Here is a 25,626-nt window from a genome sequence, read left to right as displayed (position 1 = left end):
TAAAAGAGAACTTATCTCTTAACATAAGTTAAATGCAGGGGAGTATAGAAAACTTCCTTCTACCTTTTTAAATCTCAGACATTAATTTAGGTAAACAGAAGGCAGGCAGAGAACTCTCTTATATCACAATTGTTTTCAATGGTGGTTCATATTTGGAAAAATGAAGTCTGACCTTCCATAAACATAAAGTACCATTTAAACTTGAGGAATAAATTCTGGTGATCTATTGCACTGTAGGATGATCATAATTAATATTAATTTATTGTATATTTTAAATTACCTAACAAGATTTTTAATGTTCTTACCATAAAGAAACAAGGACATGAGGTAGAGGATATGCTAACAAACCTGATTTTATCATTGCAGAAAGCAAATATATAATGGAACATTTTTCATCCAGATATATATCTTTTAGCAATAAAATAAAACCAATAAATACATCCTTACTAGGAATTTCCTAAATCATCGCAGTAATACTTAGAAGGAAGCGAACACATATGTCCCTCTTATAAAGCCAAAGCAACTCCAGAACAGGGACATCTGTAGTTCTTCCAATTGTAACTGAACCATCACTGACATTCTGAAACTTTCATGCTTATCTGCTTTTTGTTGGCCTATAGAAATGCCAAACTGACTGAACTACCTGGTTATTTTCTTGCTCAGTGGGACTAAAAATGAAGAAAATATGTTTCTTTTCTAAAGTCATTATATTGTATTCTCCTGACTGCCGCAGGGATTTAGTGCTATTTCTTACATTACAGACAGAGAAGTGGCTATAAACCATTTCATCAGTAACCAAAGCAGAGCCTACTACTTAAGGTTCTTGGAACATGGGTCTGCACATTTTCTCTTTGTAATTTTCCTAAAATAGCATGATGTGTTGTTTATTGAGCTCAATTATCTTTTCAGGAAGGAAGCCTGAATTTCCCCCAAAGTAGAAACCATTGGTTTCTAAAAGCCATTTGACTGTTATTAACATGTGTTCTTTTGTTACAGCTCAGCACAATAAAAGGCTTTTGATGTATATGCTGTTTTAGAAAGACAAAGGTATACACTTATGAATGTGTTTTGCTTCTTAGCATTTCCCTTGTGAGGACCCACTTCCTTCCCTAGAGCACTAGTTTTCTTTAGGCTAGTGAACTATCAGTGTACTTCTGAAGATAATCATTGGTGGGAAAAGATAACTATAGGCCATTCATTTGTTGCCTGTCTAATCCCATATTCATACTGATACTTTGTATACAAGTGTTTGGAAAGATCAAATCCAGCGACAATGTATTTGAAAGATTGTACAGGGTAAAGTTGTTATCTTCCTAGAATAACTGTGGACATTCTACCTCTAGGAAACATTGATTATCCTACTGTCTGTCAAGCTGCCTTTTCTACTCTAACCTAGAATATAAGTTTTTGTAGGAGAGTAGGTAGGCAGGTACAAGTTAAAAAGTGGTGCCAAGTTAGTACTTTTCCATTATTCTTTGCCACACCTTTGCCAGGGTTAGCTGGCTTCATAGCAGAACTGTTTCCACAAGGCCCCTTGGTCTCACTCTGCTGAAGAAGAGTAAGCAGCTACAAAATGCCAGGAGCTTCACAGTGGTGTACCCATAATTGATATTCCCATTGCATGCCCATCTTTTTCTCCCTTTGTCAACAATCACAGTTGAAGCCATTCTGTGAAATTTAGAGACAGATTTACAATTTCTCTACAAATTTAAAAACATTTGTCTTTTTCTATTCCACATATTCTGCTCAATATCACTAAAATGTGGTTTCTTTACTTACAGTGTAAACACAAAAAAGAGCAGCCTATACTTTATCTTCCAGAAGGCTTCCTTGACGCACTTGATGACAGCCCCCATTGGAAGACACTGAATTAACTGGATTCTCTCAGATGGAAGTTCTGGTTTGAAGTGGATCTTGACCATCAAAATTGGTGGGATGGAACTAATTACATATTTACACTGAAATGCTATAAGCAAAATATCACCTGAAACATAACCTATAGCCTTTGCAAGGGGTATGGAGCATAATTTTAAAAAATCAAGCCACTGTAAATCAACAAAAGAGAACAAGGAAGGTGGGCTGGCAAGTTTTGTCAACTTGACAAAAACTAGAGTTAGCTTGGAAAAGGGAGCCACAACTGAGGAATTTCCTCCATCAGAAAGGCTTGTGGTCTTGTCTCTGGGGCATTTTCTTGAGTAATTATTGATATGGGACAGTGCAGTCTGCTGAGAATGGTATCACCCCTGGACAGATGACCCTGAGTAGTATAAGAAAGCAAACTGAACAAGCCATGGGAGCAAGCCGTTTAGCAGCACTCCTGCAGGAATGATGGGCTGTGATCAAATCCTGAAAGCCAAATAAACCCTTTCTTTACAAAGGTATTTTTGGCCATGGTGTTTATCACAGCTGCAGAGAAGCAAACTAGGACAGTAAGTAAACCAAATCTGTCAATCTGGAAGACTTGAGGTAGATATATACAAGAGTTAATTGTATCAATGATTAGATTATATTATGATTAGAAGTTACAAATGGCACAAAATCTATTTACTACAAACTCTTTGACTACAATGGGTTACCTCATAGTGTTCATGATTCAGTGTCTCTACAATGATGTTGTCATCTGTTTGGTCAATATAAGTAATAGAAGAGCTCAACTTCCCTTTATCTGCAAGAAGGTCTGCCATCTGTTCACTTACTTGGCCAGCTCCACCTACAAATTTCTGTTCCTATTGGAGAAGGTAAGCAGAAAAGTAAAGTTATAAAGAGAAAACGGTGGAACACTTGACACTAATTGGTAAATCTCCAAGAAGGTAATTGCTAGCCTTCTACTTTGGCATAGCCAATTGTGGGAAGAATCATTAAGATAGAGAGTAAGCCAAAGTATCTCTATTATCATTCTCAACACAGTTTCTGGCAAGGCAAATCTATCGCTAGCATATAAAATCAGACACACAAATGTTCTCCTACACCATTGTTGTCCTGATCAAATGCAAATAGAAAGCCTGTCAACTTCAAATCTGTATAAGTATGGTGTATATGAGGAGCCCTGGGAAGGGAAGGTAGATACGCTGATCCTAGGAAATGTGGTTTCTAGCTCCCCACAGAGTTACTTGTCTGAACAGGTAATGACGTAGAAAATATTATATTACAGATGACATGACTCTTAAAAAAATAAACTCAGTGTGCAATTAGGATTAGCATTGCCCTATCAGTAATTGCCTTAGGAACCTGAATTTCAGGTTTTGAATATCTCTTCTTAAAACTAACCATAAGTTTCATAGTCAAGACAGAATATTGGTGGCTAAGCAATCTGTTTCTTCCTTTAAACATTGCTAAGTATTTCTGTTGAGCAGCACTAAATTCTCAGAAGTTCTTTGCTCACTGTAACCTGCTATTCTAAGCATGGATATTGTTCAAGCATAATCCCAAAGGATAAATCATTAATACAGAATATTTGGTTACAACATAGGAAATATTTTTAGCTTTTGTAGGAGATTCTTTGAACAATTACAAATGCATGTCAGGAAGATGAGAGACAGGCCACAGTGACAATTATGATACTTCACTTATGAGGAGTCATGCAGTAACTTTTGCAACTTGTGTTTAGTGAGGACACCAAAGTTCTTTATAAAACTGAAGACAGAGCGGTTAGCACTTAAATTTATAGAATCTGTTCACTATCTTATCTGTCTAGAATTTGTTAAGTTGAATATAAAGGAGTAAATGTTAAGGTGTTTTGTAAAGATTTGTGGTAATGGATTGAGACTCAAAATGTAAACTCTACTTTCTAAATGATCACATAGGGCTTGTCTAGAAGTATTCTGTCCCTTAAAAATAAACGATAAAGATATCCCATGAGTTAAGATACTTCAGAAAGTTATAATGAGTTGAAAAGAGTAATATTAAGTTTCTGTCCATAAGTACATATTTTAAAAATGCAAATGTCCAATATCACTTTGGAGACTTCTGATGATCACCTGAGGAGAACAATAGTTTAATTTGAAGACAAGTCTAAATTCACTAAAATGCACTCAAAATTCTAGGACTCTTGTAAAAGCATAAACTAGAATTTGTCTGCAACAAATTAACTAACCTTATCCTACTCAGGCATAACATTCCCAGATAAGAATCATTCTCTTTGGATAAGGGAGAGCTTTGCAATGAATGTTGGAGTGTAAGGAATAGGGATTTAGGATTTTCGCTTTGTTGTTAGTTTATTAAATATTTAGTCAATGGATTAAATGGCTTCACACATTAGTAATGGAAATACATGGGAGCCACCAAAATTGCAAGAGGACAGCTAAATTTTAAAATCCAAACTACAGAACTTACTATAAAATTGAGTGGACACAAATTATTTGTGTGAATTAGAAGAGTTATTTCCATTCAACAGAATGTAATAAGAAAGAACACCTGTGAGAAAAAGGTGGCATAAAGAAGCCTATGTAAAGAAGAGAGATGATTTTAAGTATACTAATTTTATAAGCACTACAATGTTCTTGGAAATTAACTTGTTTTTAGTAATTTTTCAGCTTCTTCATTTTCCTACATTTTAAAGGAAAGAAGTTAATTGTCAAGATATAATTCAAATGAAACATTCAAAATAAAACATTAATTCAAAATGGAATATTCTTCAGCAAAGAACTTTTCAGGAATAAAAAAATGAAATGAGAAATTTTTCAGACATGTTTTTAAATCAGTATATACTACCATACATGATTATAAGCAATGGAGGAATTATCAAGGCATTGTTTTGGGCAATTTAGTTTCAGAATTGACAAGGTATACCTGACCTCCATTGGTGACTGAGAATATATGAGGGGTGCCACCACACTGCCTCACATACCATAAGAACCACAGTGCAGATACCTCATGTGGCTCAGAAGTCACATTGATATTAACGAAAATAGAAGCAAATTCCCAAGCAGTTCTGTTCACAGAATAAGAATGGGAATCATATGTCAATGCATACAGGAAGAAGAGAACCGAGAGTTAAAAGTTATTCTCTAACCTCCACATATGTGACACATATATCCTGTGAAATGTATATATACACAAGTTGCAGATAAATCAATAATAGCATAATTAAAAATACATACAGATCTCCGAGGAATGCACCTTAACAAAATGTATTAGAACATGAATAGAAAGTGTTTCTACTATTTTGAGGAAAACCAAAACAAAACCAAAAACCTCATTATCTTGATTTTCATAGGAAAGCATTTGTTAACTTTTGAGAAAAAAATGTTTTCTCCTTCTATTAAGAAATATGTTTAGCCCCCAAAATGGTTTATTTAAAGATCCAATATCCTTTATCATTAGTAACACTTCTCATCTATTTTAAATTTTTTCCTCCCTTTTCCATCTCTTCTGACTCCACTCTGGTCCATACTACTGTAAAATCTCTAACATGGACAAAGAAAGTGTTGAGCTCCATATTATCAACCTACATCACCTCTAATACCTTCTACCATGCTAAACACAATGAGGACTTTAAATACATATTGGTGGCAAGCTGAGCACGGTAATGGAGTTTAATCTTATCATGCAATGGGCAGAGGAAAGAGGACAGCAAGTTAGAGGTCATGCAGGCATACATAATGAAACATTATTTCACAAAAGCAAAAACAAGCAAAAGAAAACTAAACTAAAAATAAGGTTTAAAACACAATACAAAATTAAAATATTCTTCACTGGCCTAAAAAAGAGAAATCTTGCATGCATACAATATGATAGATGCATTATATGCTATTCAACCTATTACTACAATTACCCATCACACTACTTGCTCTATGTTCCAGGCATACTGACCATTCACTTGTTAAAATGTGTCTATTTCCTTCATTTCACAAGCCATTTCCAAAAGCTACTCTTTATTTTCTCCCTAGAAAATTCTATTCCCTTATATCACTCACAGGTCTGAACCTCTCCTCTTCCTCTTGGTTATTTCTGGGGGGCATAATTCCTCAACACTATCTTCCTCATTATCCTTTCTTTAAGAAATTCCTAACATCGCAACTACATCTACTATTTTCTCTCTCCTATTCTAACAATATGCCATTCCTGAAAGATGCTGCTCCAGAAAAATCTATACAACCAAATTCCCCATGCTTTTGTGATCATTCCTATAAGAAACAGTGTTTCTTGGGTCATTTTATAGTAAATACCATGTGCCCACATTATATACATTTTTGTATCTCCCACCCTTGGCCCTATGAATTATAGTGGAAGTTAGCATCTAACCTTATCTTTCTTTTCCTGACTCTCAAATGCTGCCATGGCTTATTTCTGGAAGATGTTATGATTGCTACATTATCTAACATCAAGCTTACCACTAACCTTGGCCTATACTTATAAGATAACACTTCACCCCTTTGGGCCACCTAGAATATGTTATCCAACCACATTTATACTCCTTTACTTCATCTTCATTATTGTAGTGCATTTTGTTTGTCATTGTCTTAGCATATACATGTTTAGTGTATATGCATGCATACATGTGTGCACGCGCGAGTGCTTGTGTGTGTGTGTGTGTGTGTGTGTGTGTGTGTGTGTGTGTGTATGTGTGATCTCCATACATGTGGCAGTTGCCAGAGGTTGAAGCCAAGTGTCTTCCTGGATCTCTCTCCACTTTATTTATTGAGGCACTATCACTCAAATGAACCTGGAGATTGCCAATTTGGCTAGTCTAGCTGCACAGTTTGCCCATGGATCCCTTATTTTTGCCTCAGGAGCACCAAGATTACAGGCAAGTTGCCATGCCTACTCATCTTTTTTGTGGCTCAAAACTCTGGTTCTTACATTTGCAGAACAAGCACTTTATCAACTGAGCCATTACCCAGCTTTGGGTCCACTACCTACACTTCTGATTTCCTCCAACTCCTGTGTCACATTCATGGATTACCATCCTTCCACACTATGGCAATACTCCCTTATCTTCTCTAACCCTGATTCTTCCCTGGAAATTTTCATATTTTTCCATGAGGATCATCTTTCCTAGTACTCCATGACCCTGACTGGTATCTTTTGAAAGATTCCATCCCTTCCCACAACTTTCAATCTTCCTGCCTTCCTTCTTACAATTCAGTCTGTCCCTGTAGAAAGATACCAACATTCAAACACCATTTACCCATCCTTTCACCCCTAGTGTCTATCTGTCACTCCTACAACATACCATTCCATTCCAGCATCTGCTGTTACTGAATTTTTCATAAGTCAGTGGATAATGTCCTAGAAAATACCATCTACTAAAATTATGCTACTTTTCTGTATTCCTATCATCCTTACCAGCCTTCCTAGAAAATATTCACACATAAATGTTCAGATTATCTACCATAAGCAGTCTTACTCTGTTTCAACAGTATATGCCTAAAATACACTATGCCATCCACAATCTGCTCTTCAATTGTCATTTGTCCCTCTGAATTATTCCTAGAATTAGACCATCGTGATATACAATTTTTGCATCCATTCTCATTCCTACATCTATATGGGAATTCTTTTTTAAAAACAGTTTTATTTTGATTTTTGAATATTGGGAAGGGGCAAGCACACCTCCCAAATGTGTTAAGTGTCATTGGAGACCAAATCAAAGGTTCGGATCCCCTGGTACTGGAGTTATTGGCAATTGTAAGTTGCCCAAGAAGGGTGCTGGGATCTGCACTCAGGATCCATTGATAAGTAACACCAGATGCTCTTTGCCATTGATCCATCTTTCTAGCCCCTGGGGTTAGTTTTTTTTTTTAAATATATTTACAAACTGCTTTTGTAGGTAAACTCTATGTAATATAAAAACATGGTTACTATTTTCTATTCAAAATATGATGCTTTTGTACAAAAATGTTCTACTTTATGCAACTCCTTTCTTAAGTTTTTGAATCATTTTCTGTTCAAATCTGCTGACTAGTAACATTACTGTATTTCTTAACTTTTCACTCTAAGTTGGTAAGAATATCACTGCTATTCAAAACAGGATACAAAGCATCAGAGGGAAATATTTTTGAAATAAGATTTTAAGCAATTAAATATAATTTTTCTAGCAGATTTTATCAAAGAGATCTTTCATGGTCATCCTGTCCAATTCCTCAGCATGCAGTGCTTGCCATGTGCATCAACGGGGATTTGCAATGAAAGGACATATGCTCATGAGTGAAGGAAACTGTCACCAATGCTCTACTCTTTTCTTCAGAGAAGCCTTCATGCAAATCTTCAAAAACTTGTTTCAGCTGGGTGGTGTTGGCACACGCCTTTATTCCCAGCACTCAAGAGGCAGAGGCAGGTAGATGTCTGTGAGTTTGAGACCAGCCTTGTCTATAAGAGCTAGTTCCAGGACAGCCTCCAAAGCCACAGAGAAACCCTGTCTCAAAAAACCCCACTTGTTTCTTGGTGTCTACAATTGGCTGGGAAGTGCATAGAGAGTTAAGATAAATCTGGAATTCATGCCTTAATGCTACTCTCCAATAATAATAATAATAATAATAATAATAATAATAATGATCATTAACTACAGCATATATAAAGTTATTTGTAATTGGGATAATGATGGTCATTATTAATATCAACATTATTATTGGAAGATCACAAGTATTTTAACACCCCTCCACCAATGAACTTTGATGCAGAAATTCCTGTAGATACATAACTCTAAGTAGATGTCATATATATGCTCAGAGGAAAAAAGGGAAGCCACAAAGGCAGTATAAGCAAGAGTGTTTTTGAATTCTGGTTCCCTTGCTTCTTTGTTTTGAGGAAATTATAAGAACACTTGATATTCATTTTCTCCATTTGTGAAGTGGAAACCCTTGCAACTTTGCAGAATTGGAAGGACATACATCAAGGAAAATCAGCAATGTCCCTTGCAACTTACAAGGATATTAATCAGTTTCATTCATCACCAATAATATATTACCTTTTTCCCATTTCATCCATTGTCCTCCACAGGTTGTTATAATCCAAATAGGCCAAGGGATTCCACAAAGTTGGAAATGCACCACAAAAATGGTAAGTTTTCCCCTGGAACATAAAATAAAGGGAATCAATTTGAAATGGATAATTCATGAGTTACATGGCATCCTAAAACCACAGGAACCAGATTGACTTGGTGAAGGTCTGTAATCCCACAAGCTCAGGAAGTTGAAGCAGGAAGATTCCAAGTTGCTAGTCTGTGGAATTTAGTGAGATCCTTTGTTAAAATTAAGATGGAAAAGGGGGCTGGGTATATTATTCAATGGGAGAGTGATATATGCATATATCCTGTGTTCTATCTCCAAAACTGCACATAATAAGTATATAAATTAAAAAATTATAAGCAATTAATATACATCATTTTCTTTGTGTTTATGTGTGCATGTGTGTATAAGAAAGACAGAGGAGGAAAGGACAAAACTGATGGAGAGAGGAGACATAAAGTATATGTGTCCACAAGTGTGTGCCAGCAGACTTGACTGTGTGGATACACATGAAGATCTGGTCAACTCTGGGTTTCTTCTGTGATTGCTCTCCACCTTATTCTCATGATACAGAGTCTGTTATTGACCTAGGAAATCACTACTTTGAACAGAATGGTTTATTTTCACCATCCTCTTGGATTTGTCTACTTCTGTACCCCTAGCCTGGAATCATACTGATATACCATTCTGTCTGGTACTTTTTAACAAGGGTGGTCAGGGTCTGATCATAGGTCCTCATGATTGTACAGAAAACACTGAGTCATCCTCCAACCCCAACCTAAAACATTTTCAAAGCAACAAGACACTCTATCACATTGATGTAAGTGTATTTTCCGTAAACAAGCCTAATTTTAATAAGATTTCTAAAATTAATCCCAATGGTGTGTTAGCTGCTTTAAGTTTACAGGAAATTATAGCTTGGATTCATTTTTACTTATTATGACAATATAAAGACATAAAGATAAAACTCATTTTAGTATAAATGTTGAAACCATAATATTCTTATCAAATCTCTGTGGAAAGTTAATCTTATGTAAGTGATACCATGAATACACACATACAAGTCACGTCTCAGCAAGTTTTAAATATTTTCACAGGATAAGAGAAAAATGGCTAGACTATATGTCTGATGTAAAGAATCAGACTATTAGCCATGTTGAAAAAAGAGGCATTTACCAGTTTGAGTTGTTACACATCTATTTTTCTTTTCTAGAAATACCTTGGTTTCCTTTTGGGAAACTGCCACCCTTCTTTTTAGTTCTTATGTAAGGAGTATGGTGCCAGATGCCTTTAAAATAAATATAGGCTAGATTCCCCCAACTCATGATCTAGCCCAGCTATGAGCTTATGATCTAACCTTTGCTAATCATACACTGTTGGAACATTTGGCCCTGGAGTTAAGTCACCATAACTCAAGTACAGAAGAAAGTGGATTTTAGTCCTTAAGACAGCATGCCAAACAGATTCTTCATGTTATAAAGACCATGATTCTTGTCCCTAGCATGTCAGAGTTCTCCTGCTTTCTGTAGATTCTGAAGTGTGAATTTCCAGACTCATAAATTACCTTTGCTAGCTCGAATAGGTTTGTGTGACTTAGTAGTATGATTTCCAATGGCAAGACACCTTGATATTTAGAAACAATTTACTTCACTTTATTGTGTGACACATAGTATGCTAATTAAAAACAAGGGCACATAGAGGGTGGACTCTTAGGAAAAAGAAGGGAGAAAGACCGGGTCACTTATAAGATAATATCTGAAAATTTAACTCAGTTTAGTGGTTTCTCAGATTCTCAGGTGGTTTGCATACTATCAAAAGTTATGCCAAACTTTCAAAAAGATTCAACAAAAATCCTGAATATCAAGGCAGAGGCACAAGTCATGGCAGTATATACATACTCTCCCTACCCCCACAACTGAATAAGAAAACACGGCATCCATTAAATGACAAAGAAGCAAATTTCCATTCCAATAGCAAATTCAAATAACCTTGGTTATTTGATCTGATTTCTTATCAGAAAATGCTATGTTGAAATGCTTCAGTACAACTTTTTTTGGGGACTACAAACCCATTATAACCGTCACAGCCATCATCAAACATTTATTGAACTTTCTTCATGCCTGGCAGTGGCTGAAACCCTTCATATGCTTTATCTTATGTAATACTCGAATCAGATCTATGGGGGGAAGGACTACTAATATTTTCATTTTATAAATAAGGAAATGAAAGCCTACTATGAGCATCTAGAAAATAGTATGAGTGTAATTTCCTCCCCTGAAGGCTTTCTTCATAAAATGTATTTTACTCACTTCTATATGTTTGATGGAACATAGAAATAGGTTCATTTTAGATGCATTTTAAACTTCCCCAATAAAATAAAGAGAAATCTCACATGTGAAAATTAACAAATCTTTTCCATGTACCTTTTCTGTTTCTAAAGAATAAAATACAAAGAAAGAAGCACAAGGAGTTTCATTGCCAAGGAAATGAGGCCATCTTTGGGAAAGGCTAATATATTTTCTGAAACAAATGGACTGAAACATTTACACCAAACAAAAATAACTCTGGAGACAAGAGAGGCTGGACATACTTGATAGTTTGAGAAGCCTTTAGAAAATTTGGTTCTTGTTACAATTCTTCCTGCTACAGTGGAAGCTTCAACCCAGCCCCTGGCATCCCTATATCCAAAGAACATGGGATGGCGGAAGATCCACCCAAGACCCCTCCCCATCTGCAAGCTCTGCTACATCTCAGAGAGCCAAAATTCAATGGATACATAGCTCAAGGATGGCCTTCCAACCCTGCCAGAGAGGAGATGGGAAAGAGAGACCAGAAAACAATGAGTCTGTTTTCTGGGGGACAGTTTCAATACCATGTGAGAGTGGTCTTGAGAATCTGTGGAAGAGGGGTCATCATTTGGCAGGCTTTCTGAGATGCAGCAGGCTTTGGAGGGAGATAGAGGAGGACTTGGGTGGGACTTCCACGGTAACATCCCAGACTTTTGGGGTATATAGATTCCAGAGCCTGAGGTAAAGCTTCGACCATAACATCCAAGACACTTTGAAACTTCCACCACAAGATTTCCTTAACTTGAAATCTCAAAAATATCTGTATTTCCTCTACAAAATGACTTTTTACTCAACAAATGTCATATAATAAAACAGATTTCTGCTTTGAAAAAAAGGTTTTGAGATAGGGTCTCACTATGTAGTCTTGGCCGGCCTGGAAATCAACATGCTAAAAAGGAAAAAGAAAGTGCTTTTAAAGTATTCTCATTAATCATTAAATAAAATATTATAAATGCCATATTACTAATGAAATTCTCTTCATAGAACAACACCAACTTGAGTATGCTTACAAAAAGTCATAAGGACCCCTCAATCCAAGCCTCATAAACACACAATGACCCAGAAAATGTCAAAGAAAAGGGTGAGGGGAGAATCTAGCCTGGTAATCTCCTTAATAATAGAAACTACAGATAGTTTAAAAGATGTAAACTTTCATCCTGCTGACAATGATGCCAAGTGGTTTCCTCTTTATCAGTTTCTGCCTTTTCTTTTCTCTTTTGCAGCACACAGATGGTGCATGGAATTGGCAACTTTAAGGTAACAGCTTCCTCCTTTTTCATGAACATCTAAAAGGGCTTATTTATCAATGACTGCTTCTAGATTACACAAATGGAGACTACTGTGACATGTGTGACACACTGGAAGAGGGACTGGGAATGTGTCTTGGCTGAGGGATATACGCAGAGGCTCTCTTGGTGTCCTAAAATGAGACTCCATAATTTCTCAGCAATGTGTTAGCAGTTGCACAATCCACAACAAATTTTCTTCAAGAAATGCCTTCATAACCTGAGAGTGAGGCAGGGGCTCTAAAATCCTACTTATATTACTTTCTAAAAATAAAAGGAAATAAAGAACTGTGAGTAGTTATTGTTCATGTTATTCCTATATTCTGAAACCATACTATATTTCCAAAATTGCCTTTAATCTCTGAAGGACTGACATGGCAGAAGTTATTTATGTTGAATAGAACACAATGTTCCTGGAATCATGTTCCCAAATATTTAAGTCCACTTGAGAATCACATCTTTACTCTATCACTGTTCATAATAATAAGAGGTTATTAGTAGGACATGATAGTTTATAGTTTTCATAAACCACAAGTTATGCTATTTATGCTAAGAAAGTAGCACTTACTGACTGACACATGGAAAAGTTTCTCTTCATTATACTTTCAAATTTTAGTTAAGCAAAAGGAAGTGAAAACAAACACAGCATTTTCAGAAACTGAGGTGGCTGGCAAATAGCTTTCTTTAATCATCTAGAAAATACATAGCTTCTAGATTGCTTGAGAACATGCCTTTTTAACCCACACTAATACCCTGGGACTTGCCTGTATCACTGTTTTCTAACAATGCCTAAAAGAGGAATCTTTCCTATAGTTCATAATGCAGGAAATAAAGGAATCATGTAAAAAGAAACCCATTAATTCAAGAAGTATCATTATATTGTTTTAAAGGGGGGTCAAGACAATGTTGGAGAAACCCACAGAAACAGCTGACCTGAGCAAGAGGGAGCTCATGGATTCCAAACTGACAGCTGTGGATCAACATGTAAGACTGAACTAGGCCTCCTGAACATGAGTCTCAGTTGGAGGCTGCTGGCAGAGGAATCAGCATGTATCCCTATTACTTGAACTGGCTTTTTGGAACCAATTCCCTATGGAGGGTTATCTTGCTCAGCCTAGATACAGCTGGAGAGAGCCTTGGTCCTGCCACAAATAAAGTGACAGACTTTGATGATTCCACAAGGGAGGCCACACCCTCTCTGAGGAGTGGATGGGCTTGGGGAGGGAATGTTGGGGGGAGTGGGAAGACAGGAGGGAGAGGGACATGGGATCAATATGTAAAATAAGATTGCTTGAAAATTAAAATAAACACAAGTTAACAAAATAATTTTCTTCCTGTTTCTTTATGGAAATAGCCAAGTTCTCAAACATAAATAACTTCCATTTTACCTACAAGAAGCTTTTGCATTTTACATGGAAATATATCTTTTTTAATTGCCATTCTCTCTTAATAATCACACTCAACTGATGCTTGATTCTTCATATTTCTTTATTTCTTAAAATGTCACTTGTAGCCCGGTGTTGGTGGTGCACAACTTTAACCCCGGCACTCTGGAGGCAGAAGCAGGTGGATCTGTGAGTTCGAGGCCAGCCTGGCCTACAGAGCAAGTTCCAGGACAGGATCCAAAACCATACAGACAAACCCTGTCTTGAAAGACCCCCTTAAAAAAGAATGAGACTTGTAGCCCTCTCACCAAGTCACATTCCTGAATACTGCATCTCTGTAGAACAATTTGCTATTTATTATTCTAAGCTTCACTCAAAACTCTTTTGTGCCATCCACTTATCTATCTATCTATCTATCTATCTATCTATCTATCTATCTATCTATCTATCTAAACTATGGATCTAATACGGAGTCATGCACATGCCAAGCAAGTTCTCTAACACTTAATTGTAACCCCAACCTCAAAATATGTTTCATTAATTAATGAATAAATGCATTGGAACAGCATGGTCTGGTGTAGTTATGTTACATATAAACTCCAAAGAAGACCTCCTTTATAAAACTAAAGGATAGGGTGGAGTAGAAAGGATGAAGAACAGATATAAAGAAATTGGCATTTAAAAGATGCTGTCATCTTACATGGCAGTAAAATGAAACCTAACACGTTACTTCATTTCACACAGAATCTACCTCTCTGCTGTTTAGTTTCTATTAACCTTCTTTTGTGGAATTATTATTTTTCAAACTTTATCTTAAAGATTTGTCCCCTAAACCAGTACTCAAAAGGCTTAATATGCACCAGCATGTTTCTATAGGACAGTCTTCAGGTTCTCCATACTAGGAACAATAAAGCATCACATTGTGATCACTTGCCTCTTTTGATGGCAAATACTCTCATAGAACATTTGAGGGAGAATCTATCTACCTTATATCAAATCCCACACAAGCTTATAATGGAGTTTCATGCATTTAAGTACTTGAGCAGAACAGCTGAGAGCATACTAGGGCAAGTCATTACAAGAACACCCAAGAATATTTTATTTGGATATCTAGAGTTTTAAGAAATGCGATGTTCATTAATCTAAGTTATCTAGATTAATCATTAATCTAGAATGATCCTTATTGTTAGAGTAAGTGAGGTTTCTTAGCAAGGGATATTTTGTTCCCTGGATATTTTTGTTAATGTTGGCAGACAGTCTTGATTATTAAAATTGGGCACAAGATGATGTTACACATCCTACAATGAAATGGGCAGCGCTCAACAATAAAGAATTATTTGATCTAAAACATCAAAACTGAGAAATCATGCTGAGCAGAGATATATAAACTATGACTATCATAAGCTGTTCTGGGTTCCAGCTGTTATTATTATTACTATCATTAAAATCATCACCATCATTTTTTTTGTGTGTGTGTGTGTGTGTGTGTGTGCGTGTGTGTTTCTGTGTGCAGGCTCACACATCCTACAACCTGTATATTGAGGTCAGAGGACAATATTTTAGAAGTCAGTTTCAGCAAACCCAATTTAGACATTATTATGCAGCAAGTGTTCTTAAACACTAAGCCACCTCTCCAGCCCCTGCTGGTTCCCTAAACTATATATACTTGCAGTATTTCTGGATTACATCAGAATATTTCAGGCTGCTTATTTAAATGTGTAGTATAAGGATCCTATCATTAGGCATACTATATCAGTGTGTAGAGCTGGGGAGTCTACATTCTTAATAAACAGCAGATCATCCTGAGCTCAATAATGTTTAGCCATTATTACATTTCAGTATTTATTAAAAACTAATCTCTTTCTTTATCTATGCCTATTGTTACAGGAAATGACATTCTTTGAATGATTAAAAAGTCAAAATGATAAATAATTTGCTAATATATTCTCTTTTATCTTTATGTCCACTGAAGTTAAAAATAATAAAGCTGGATACTATGCCATGTATCTGTAACACCAGCAGTTGGGAGAATTGAGGAGTAGGAGCATCACAAATCTGAAACCAGCAAGACCATCCCTGTCAAAACAAATAAGCCAAAACACTAAGAGAAATGATCCTGTCTGTTGGAGATGTTCATTGGCTATTCTCTATTTTAGGTGGTGGGAATATAAGGTGGGAATGTAAGGTGGTGGGAATGTAAGGGCCAACCAAAGAAACCCACCCTGGGAAGAACCCAGAGCCAGCAAAAGAAGAACACCCTAGACCTGACACCTGAGTCAGTGAAAGAAACATTTTATCTCTGAACCCAGAACTTAAGAAACACACCATGACTATGAAAATAGAGCCAAGGAAACACATTTTGGCCCGCAAACCGGAGCCAGAAATAGAAACATGCCCTGGCCTTAAAACTAGACCCAAAATAGCTTTTAAAAAGGCCAGTGAAAGAAACACAGTTTGGCCCTGAAACCAACCAATGCCTAAGCAGGAAAACCAAGCAATCCCAGAGCAGGAAAACAACCAATCCCTGAACATGAAATCTAGTACCCTGACTTTGAACCAAGAGCCAGTGAAAGAAACACACCCTGGATCTGAGACCTGAGCCAGTGAAGGAAACACTTTAGTCCTGAACCCAGAAGCAAAGAAACACACCCTGACTCTGAAACTAGAGCCAAAGAAACACACTTTGGCCCTGGAACCTGAGCTAGTGAAAGAAACATGCCCTGGTCCCAAAACTAGAGCCAAAAATCTAAAAAGGGATAATGAAAGAAACACTGTTTGGTCCTGAAACCAGAGGCCACTCTGTCCCCTGACCAACTAAACCAACCCATCTCTGAGGAGGAAAGCCAACCAATCCCTGAGAAACAATCTTCTCCCTGGGAAAACTCCAACCCTACGAATCACTATATAAGTCCTTTCCTGTTCAGTTGCTGGCTGTCCTTTCCCACCCTGGCAGAGGCAGCCACTCCTGGACTCCTTCCCAAATAAATATCTTTCTTTTTTTATTAGTTCAAATTAAGAACAAGCTTGTTTCACATGTGGATCCCTTATTCCTCTCCCTCCCCTCACCCCCATCTCTCCTACACCAGCCCAGACCTGCCCCCCAGCCCATCCCCCCTCTACTCCCCAGGAATGAAGAGGCCTCTGCACTCCTGGGGGCGCCTGGTAGTGGAGTAGTATATTTCCCTGGAGTAAATGTCTTTCTTAAAAGAGTTTTGGGTGAAGATCTTCTTTCACCAACGCTCAGCAGAAGAACCTTAAGGGTTAAGGGAGCTGAGCAGAAAAAAACAAAACAAAACAAAAGAAAAAAACGGAAGAAACAGGTCTGCTGGGAAGTCCCCTTGGGAGTTGAGCAGAAAATGTAACTTGCCACTGGAGCCAGAGGAAATTGCTACATTTCTACTGGAGTTTCAGCTTTAGTGGAGTGAAGCAGAAGAAGTAACATCTTGGGCATGAGCTGAGCAGAGAAGAAGAAACTGATAGCTCTGCTAGGAAGTTCCCTCAAAGGTACCAAGCAGAGCTCAGCTATAATGGTTCTCTCTAGGAGAGGAGCAGGATTGCTACATCCAGAGTGGAAAGCATCCCATATACAACATCCCAGCTTCAGGTAACCCCTGGCTTCCCAATCAGTCAGGATATCTTTTCCTCTAGAGCTGTCCCTCAATAGCTCCAGGTATCACCTGACTTGTGGATGAGTCAGGATACCAACCCCCACCCCCATACCCCACTGCCTAATTCCCACCCATAGAGCTGCATCCCTTGCTATGAAAGCACTGGATTTTATTGTATAACCCAGGTTAGCTTCAAACTCATGGACTTCCTACCTCAAGTTCCTATGCACTAGGATTATAGACCTGCATCATTATTCCTGGCTTCCTAATTTGTTTATAGAGAATAATTTTTTTTTACTCTTCTTAATTCTTGATATACCTCTCATACCATGTCTCATTTCTCTTACTTTCATTGCTCCTAAATAACACTGTATCCTCATAAGTATGGTGTGTCATAAGGTAATATAATTTGGGTAGCCTTGGGTGATTTTTGTTAGTTAAAAATGTCTGTGAATATATTCAGTTATTTATAATATATACTGCTTTTTTGCCATACTTGTAGAGATTTATGTATATATGTGTAGACAGATACATTGCGTTTAAACCTTGTTAGTGCCTAAATGATGTTCATGTCTCTGTGCTCTTAGTTCAGATTCCAGTCATGCTATCAATCTATATGTTAGCAAGATCAATCCTATAATGCCACTGAGCTTAGTTCTCATTTGCAAATTTATCAGGCATGCTCCTAGACCTGCAAATTATAAATATGAGCATACAGTGACCTGGAAAGAGTAGTATCAAGAACCCCATCTAGATACCTGGTCATAAACAACTTGTGCATCCTCTGTTGAATGACAATACCATGGCCCCTGGCCTTTGCCATGATCACTGCTATAATATACTGGTTTATATACATGGCTAACTTTCCAGATTATTCTCATTGTACCCATCGGTATACAATAGGGCTATGGATTTTTTTAGTTAATCTTGTATCCTGCCACTTTGCTGAAGGTGTTTTTCAGCTGTAGGAGTTACCTGGTAGAGTTATTCGGGTCACTAATGTAGACTATCATATCGTCTACAAATAGTGAGAGTTTGACCTCTTCCTTTCCAATTTATATTCCCTTGATCTCATTTTGTTGTTTTATTGCTCTAGCTAGGACTTCAAGGAGAATATTGAAGAGGTATGGAAGAGTGGAGAGCCTTGTTTTGTCCCCAATTTTAGATGAATTGGATGGAGTTTCTCTCTGTTTAATTTGATGTTGGCTGTTGGCTTGCTGTATATTGCATTGATTATTTTGTGGCATGTTCCTGTTATCCATGATATCTCCAAGACCTTTATCATGAAGGGGTGTTGGATTTTGTCAAAGGCTTTTTCGGCATTTAGTGAGATGATCATTTTTTTTTCTCAGTCTGTTTATATGGTGGATTACATTGATGGATTTTCATATGTTAAACCTTCCTTGCATTCTTGGGATGAAACCTACTTAATCATGGTGGATGATTTCTCTGATAGGAACTTGTATTCAATTTGCTAAGATTTCATTGAGAATTTTTGCATCAATGTTTGTAGGGAGACACCCTAGCCCCACCCAATAGTCCTGGGACAGGTACCAGGTGGACCCGGGACTCGTCCAAAAGGGCGAGGTGAAGGAAAGCTGGGGTGACGTAAGGGAGCTTCTTAAGGGGCTGCACGTGGGGACCCGGACCGTTTTGTTCTGGCCGCACTTGCTGGGTTCAATAACCTAGCTCTGGCCTGTGTTTTGCCTTGGTGTCTTCTTGAATAAAGAGACTTTAATCATAACAGGTGGCGCCCAACGAACTTTACGACCCTGAAGAGCCAACAGGCACCCAGGAGAATCCAGTGAGTTCTGCCTCGCACAGCGCATCACCTCCCCCGCCCTCTCCTCCCCTGGGCCCCGGTGTCGAGCGCCTAATTGCGCCGCCGAGACTTCTGACTCCCGCCGCTGTATTTCCACACCCCCGGCGTGAGGCCCGCCCGTCTACCCACCTGCTTGCGGGCCGGACTCCTCCGCTTCCTGCAGGCACCGGCACAGGCCTCGGCTCAGCCGCGAGCAGCAGAGCTTGCGCCTAATCACGCCACTGGGACTTCTGACTCCTGCCGCCGTAATTCCACACTGCCTGCATGAGGCCTGCCCGCCCGCATGCAGGAGACTGGCTTTGTCTGGCTCTTCAGCTGCCTGGAAGAATTCTCCCGGTCAATCACTTTAGCTAGTTACGTGTGTGCACTTAGGGCCTGAACGCAAGAGCTACCTGCACGCACAGCAGAGGGTTTTCAGCTTTCATCCACAGGGAAAGCACCCGCTTCATGCTGCTACTACTCCCCCTGTTCCCACCTGCCTGTCTACACCTGCTGCCGGCATCTGCAGCCAGACCATGGCAGGGTAAGCCTTTCAACTCTAGCCGCGGGCACAGCCACCTGCCTGATGCAAATACACGACAGGTAAGTTCTAAAGAATTCCTTAGGGCAAAAGCAGATTTCTGTGAGTCAGATCCTACTCTAGATAGACGCTGCGCCACCTGCTGGCCGGCAGTGGTTACTACAACCGGAAATGAAATTACCAATAAATATGGCTACATTTCCTTTGCAGTTAGACACGTATAACATATCTTATGCTTATATGCATTCACTGCTGGAGGAGCAGGCTGACTTTCAAAATATTGGCTTATATGTTTTGTTAGCTGTGACTTTCTTGATTCACATGTCGTTGTTCCTCAAGAATAGAAGGAAGTTTGATGTCTCTACCCACTTGCAGGACATACAAGCCTTACGTAGCCATGCTCTAAATGAATCAAAACTTACCTATTCATTGCTTCTTGAGCTGTTAGAACAAAAACTGGAAGATGGGCTCCGTTCAATGTTCTATATGATACAGGCAGATCTGTCTACTACTCAAGCTGAAGTGCAGCACATTTATAACAACATAAAAATAGACAGATGCTCCATCTTAGAGTCTTTACAAGCCCTGGTCTTTACAGACCAGGGTTGCCAAACTGGAAATGTCTACCGAGTTCATGGCAGAGATTAATCGCAACCTTGATTCTAAATTTCAATCTCTGGATGGCTATTTCCAGGCCACCTAAATGCTAGCTAGGGATGAACGTATTACTCATCTAGAAAATCTTACAGGAGAATTGTCGAAGCAAATGGTGGATTCCGCATCACGCCTTGAATCTTTTACGGTGGATGAGATTAAATCCTCTCGTGAGGAAATTCTGACCCGGCTGACATATCTTGAACAAGAAGACACTGACTTATTCTGATCCGAGATGCACAATTCGAGAAGGTATTTCAATCACCCTAAAGCGGTTACACACACACCTTTAGTATACCCGGTCATGGTGGTGGACAGGCAACCATCTAAATAACACTCCCAGGGGCAGAAAGCATATACATGGCAGCCAACCCAATTAAAGTATTTTAGGCATATTAAGGAATTGGTTGTCTCATATGGTCTTCATAGCCCATATGTAAAACAGCTGTTGCATTCATGGGCCACTTTTAACAGGGTGACGCCCACAGATTGGGTAGGATTGGCATCAAATGTCCTCGATAATTCCTGCTTAATTGAATGGAGAGCATTATTCAGGGAGGAAGGATCGCTCCTAGAACGGCAAGCCGCCAGGGATGGAGTTGATGCACCCCTCCAAAAATCCTAGGAGAAGGTATTTATGCTGACCCATAGATTCAGGCTGAATATGACAACCATATGCTGTCCCTATGCAGGACAGCAGCACTAAATGGATGGAACAAGGTTCGTGAATCAGGAGAACAACTAGAAGCTTTTACAAAAATAGAACAGGGACGAACAGAACGATTTAAAGACTTCTTAGACAGATTGACCAGAGCAGTAGACAAACAGGTAGCAGATCCAACGATAAGACATTCAATTGTGTATAGCTTAGCTTATAACAGTGCAAACGCAATGTACAAAAGAATACTTTTGCCTCTAAAGATAAGCTCAGCTCCACTAGAAGAATGGGTTTTGCATACTGCCCATGTTGACTATAACATAACTGCCCATGTTGACTATAACATACAAGATGCTGGAATCTGGGCAGAAGAAGCTGTCCCAAAAGGTTTCAACAAACAAGAGGAGATTAGAAAAGATAGCAACAGAAGGACTTGGGAAGGAAGAGCACCTTACAGGGGCTCACACAGGTACCTTGAGGCCAGTGCTCATTGCCACCTTGACCCAGAGCCTCGCATAGGAAGAGCACGATCCAAAAGTCCATGGAGGTGTCAGGAGAATAGATATTTCAGCTGTGGTAAAATAGGAAATACAAGGAAAAATTGTAGACAGAGAAATTCTAACGATTCCCCACGTGACAGGTCGTTGCCCTCTGGGCTATGTAGGAGATGTGGTAAGGGCAAACACTGGACTAACGAATGCAGATCAACTAGGGATGTTCAGGGGAACTTATTGGCGCCGGGAAACTCGGAAGGGGGCCTCAAGCAGTCCCCAGCCCCGAGAACAGTTCGATCATTCCCAGTAACAGTGGAAGACAATCTCTAACAGGACGATAGTGATGAAGAATCACATGTGACTGGTGAGAATGACAAACGCATATTTTCGCAAGCTTCTATTAATGATAAAAGGCCTCAATTGAAAATTACAATTAACAATAAAGTTATTTCAGGCTTAGTGGACACTGGAGCTGATGTGACTATTATCACTCAGAAATGTTGGCCTAAAAAATGGCCACTTAAAGAGGCCAATGTAAAATTTTTAGGAATTGGAACTCCATCTAGAGTTCGACGGAGTGTTAACTCACTGGTTTGTATTGGACCGGAAGGACAAAAAGGAATACTGAAACCTTACGTAGCAGATATTGCTATAAATTTATGGGGTCCTGATTTATTACAGCAATGGAATACTCAAATTAACATCCCTCCAGTGTCAGATATGAATTCTAGACAATTGCTGGATAGTAGAAAAGATCGTGTAAGATGCCATGGAAAATGGTTACCAACTATCCAGGCTGTACAGACACTAAATACAAATGACAGGCCGTCAGAGAAACCAAAGGCCCTGCCATTAAAATGGCTTACAGATGAACCAGTCTGGATAGGGCAATGGCATTTGACCTCTGAAAAGCTTGAGGCTCTAGAAAAGTTAGTACAGGAACAGCTAGAGGCTGGTCACATAGAGCAATCTACCAGCCCTTGGAATTCTCCTGTATTTGTCATCAAGAAGAAGTCAGGTAACTGGAGAATGCTGACAGACCTGAGAGCCATAAATAAGGTAATTCAGCCTATGGGCGCTCTACAGCCTGGAATGCCATTGCCTTCCTTAATACCTAAAGGATGGCCGATCATAGTAATTGACCTTAAAGACTGCTTTTTCACTATACCATTACAAGAAAGCGATAGAGAGAAGTTTGCATTTACAATGCCAACTCTTAATAACTCACAGCCAGTTCGGATATACCAATGGAAGGTTTTACCTCAGGGTATGCTAAATAGCCCTACTTTGTGTCAACAATTTGTACAATATCCTTTGGAAATAATTCGTAAACAATTTGCTCAGTCTCTTGTTTATCATTATATGGATGATATTCTTTTAGCAGATTCTAGTGAGGAAACTTTGGAACGTATGTTTAAAATGGTGAAGGAGGTTCTGCCTAGATGAGGTTTAAAAATTGCCTCAGAAAAAATACAAAGAGGAGATTCTATTAACTATTTAGGATATAAGACAGACTTACAAAGAATCAGACCTCAAAAGGTACAAATTAGAAGGGACCGTTATCAAACTCTTAAGAGTCTTCCGAAGCTACTGGGAGAAATCTCTCAATTACAGACGATTATTGGTGTGGAAGGACATGACTTAAAACATTTAAATATAGCACTAAAAGGTCATAAGGACTTAAACAGTCCACTAATATTATCTGCTGAGGCAGAAAAAGAGCTACAATGGGTAGAAAACAGAATATTAGATTTGCATGTAGATCTGATAAACTTTCATCTAGATTCTTGTCATCTTGCCATCCAGAGAATACCCTTCTGGAATTCTGATGCAGAGGGAAGACACTATATTGGAATGGATATTCCTGACACATAAGCAGAACAAAAAGTTAAAGACATATATAGAAAAGATTTCTGATTTGATTTTAAAGGGCAAATTAAGACTTTGTCAGTTGACTGGGAAAGACTCAGCAGAGATTATAGTACCCTTAACTAATGATGAAATTTCCTCCTTATGGAAGGATAATGAATATTGGCAAATAGCTCTCACCGACTTTTTGGGAACAATTAGTAAAAACTATCCCAAAACCGACAGAATTAAATTCATAAAAAAAACAGTTTGGATACTTCCACCCATTATAACACAAACTCCCATTTCTGGAGTTCTTACCTTCTTCACTAATGTTAACAAAACATGTAAGGCTGGTTATAAAGCAGGTGAGGTAAGTAAAGTAGTTAAAAAATCCATATACATCTGTACAGAAAGCAGAATTATATGCAATTCTTATGGTGCTTATGGATTTTACAGAACCTCTTAATATAGTTACTGATTCCCAATATGCAGAGAGAGTCGCCTTGCACATAGAGACTGCAGAATTCCTCCCTGATAATACTGAACTAACCTCGATGTTCTTGTAGTTACAGGAAACAATCAGAAACAGAAGTAACCCACTGTACATTACACATATCAGATCCCATAAGGGTCTGCCAGGCCCACTGGCACAAGGCAATGACGAGATCGATCGTTTATTGATTGGCACTGTGCTAGAAGCCTCAGAATTTCATAAAAAGCATCATGTAAATAGCAAGGTTTTAAAGAAGGGCTTCTCCATCACTTGGCAACAAGCCAAGGAGATAGTGAGAAGCTGTCCTACTTGTTCCTTTTATAACCAAACTCCACTGCCAGCAGGATGTAATCCTAAAGGCCTTCAGAAGAATGAGATCTGGCAAATGGATGTCTTTCACTTTACAGAATTTGGAAATTTGAAATATGTGCATCATACCATTGACACATTCTCAGGTTTCCAATGGGCTACTGTTCTCAACTCCGAAAAAGCTGATTCCGTTGTTACACACCTACTGGAGGTGATGGTAGTTATGGGCATACCGACTCAGATTAAAACTGACAATGTTCCAGCATATGTCTCCACAAAAATGGAACAGTTCTTCAAATATTATAACATTAAGCATGTCACAGGTATACCACACAACCCTACAGGACAAGCAGTCTTTGAAAGGTCTAACAGGACACTTAAGGAGATGCTCCATAGGCAAGCTGGTAAGTCGAAACCCCCCAAACATAGATTGCATAATGCTTTATTAACGTTAAACTTTCTTAATGCCAATGACAGTGGACAGACAGCTGCGGAAAGTCACTGGACTACGGAAAAAACTGCTGAACTGAACCAACCAGTGTATTTCAAAGATGTGCTGACCTCAGTATGGAAACCTGGACATGTGTTACATTGGGGTAGGGGTTTTGCATTTGTCTCCACAGGAGAAGAAAATCTTTGGATACCATCAAAATTTATCAAGATTCGAGTTGAGGGAGACCACCCTCTCGACAAGGATGACTGACAGGTATTTTCTGAGGAACCCCCCTCTAGAAGTCAAAGGACACTACATGTATGGATAATTAAGGAAAGAACGTAGCTATAACCATCCAACAAAAGGAAGATGCCATACGGTAAAATTTACAGCTGTCTCTCGAATAACTATATGTCTATTCATTTCCTAGTCCCTATTCAACTAAATCGATGCTGGATTTAGAGTTGGATTTGGCTTTCCTACTCTAAAATCCAAGCATGTTATTTAACAACATTTAAAAGTTTCTGTGTTATATCAAGGAGCCAATTGCTGTAATACAGAATAAATGAAGAATAAGAGGACTATCTTTGTCTGTTCTTGGCTTTTTCTTTCACACCCTCTCATAGTCGTTGTTCGTCAATGTTTGCCTTTCCCGGTACAGATACTTGTTGAATAAGCGAACATTTCTCTGATGACACTTATGTTTGAGTCCCATACAGCCAACAAGAACCAGCCTGACAGCAATCCCTGCATGCTCCGGAAAAAGAATTGGACTACACCTCCCCGACTGCACTGGATTCAACTCATTCCGTTTCGA

General features: G+C 38.6%; 1 pseudogene; it reads right to left on the bottom strand.

Annotated features, from left to right (window-relative positions):
* Window positions 1-1,505: 1,505 nt before the first annotated feature.
* Window positions 1,506-25,626, bottom strand: part of LOC100768311 — a 64,279-nt pseudogene continuing 40,158 nt past the window's right edge.

This window comes from Cricetulus griseus, unplaced genomic scaffold (assembly GCF_003668045.3).
Source record: "Cricetulus griseus strain 17A/GY unplaced genomic scaffold, alternate assembly CriGri-PICRH-1.0 unplaced_scaffold_5, whole genome shotgun sequence".
Taxonomy (NCBI): Eukaryota; Metazoa; Chordata; class Mammalia; order Rodentia; family Cricetidae; genus Cricetulus; species Cricetulus griseus.
Note: the sequence above shows the minus strand (reverse complement) of the source record. Positions and strands in the feature narration are given on the sequence as shown.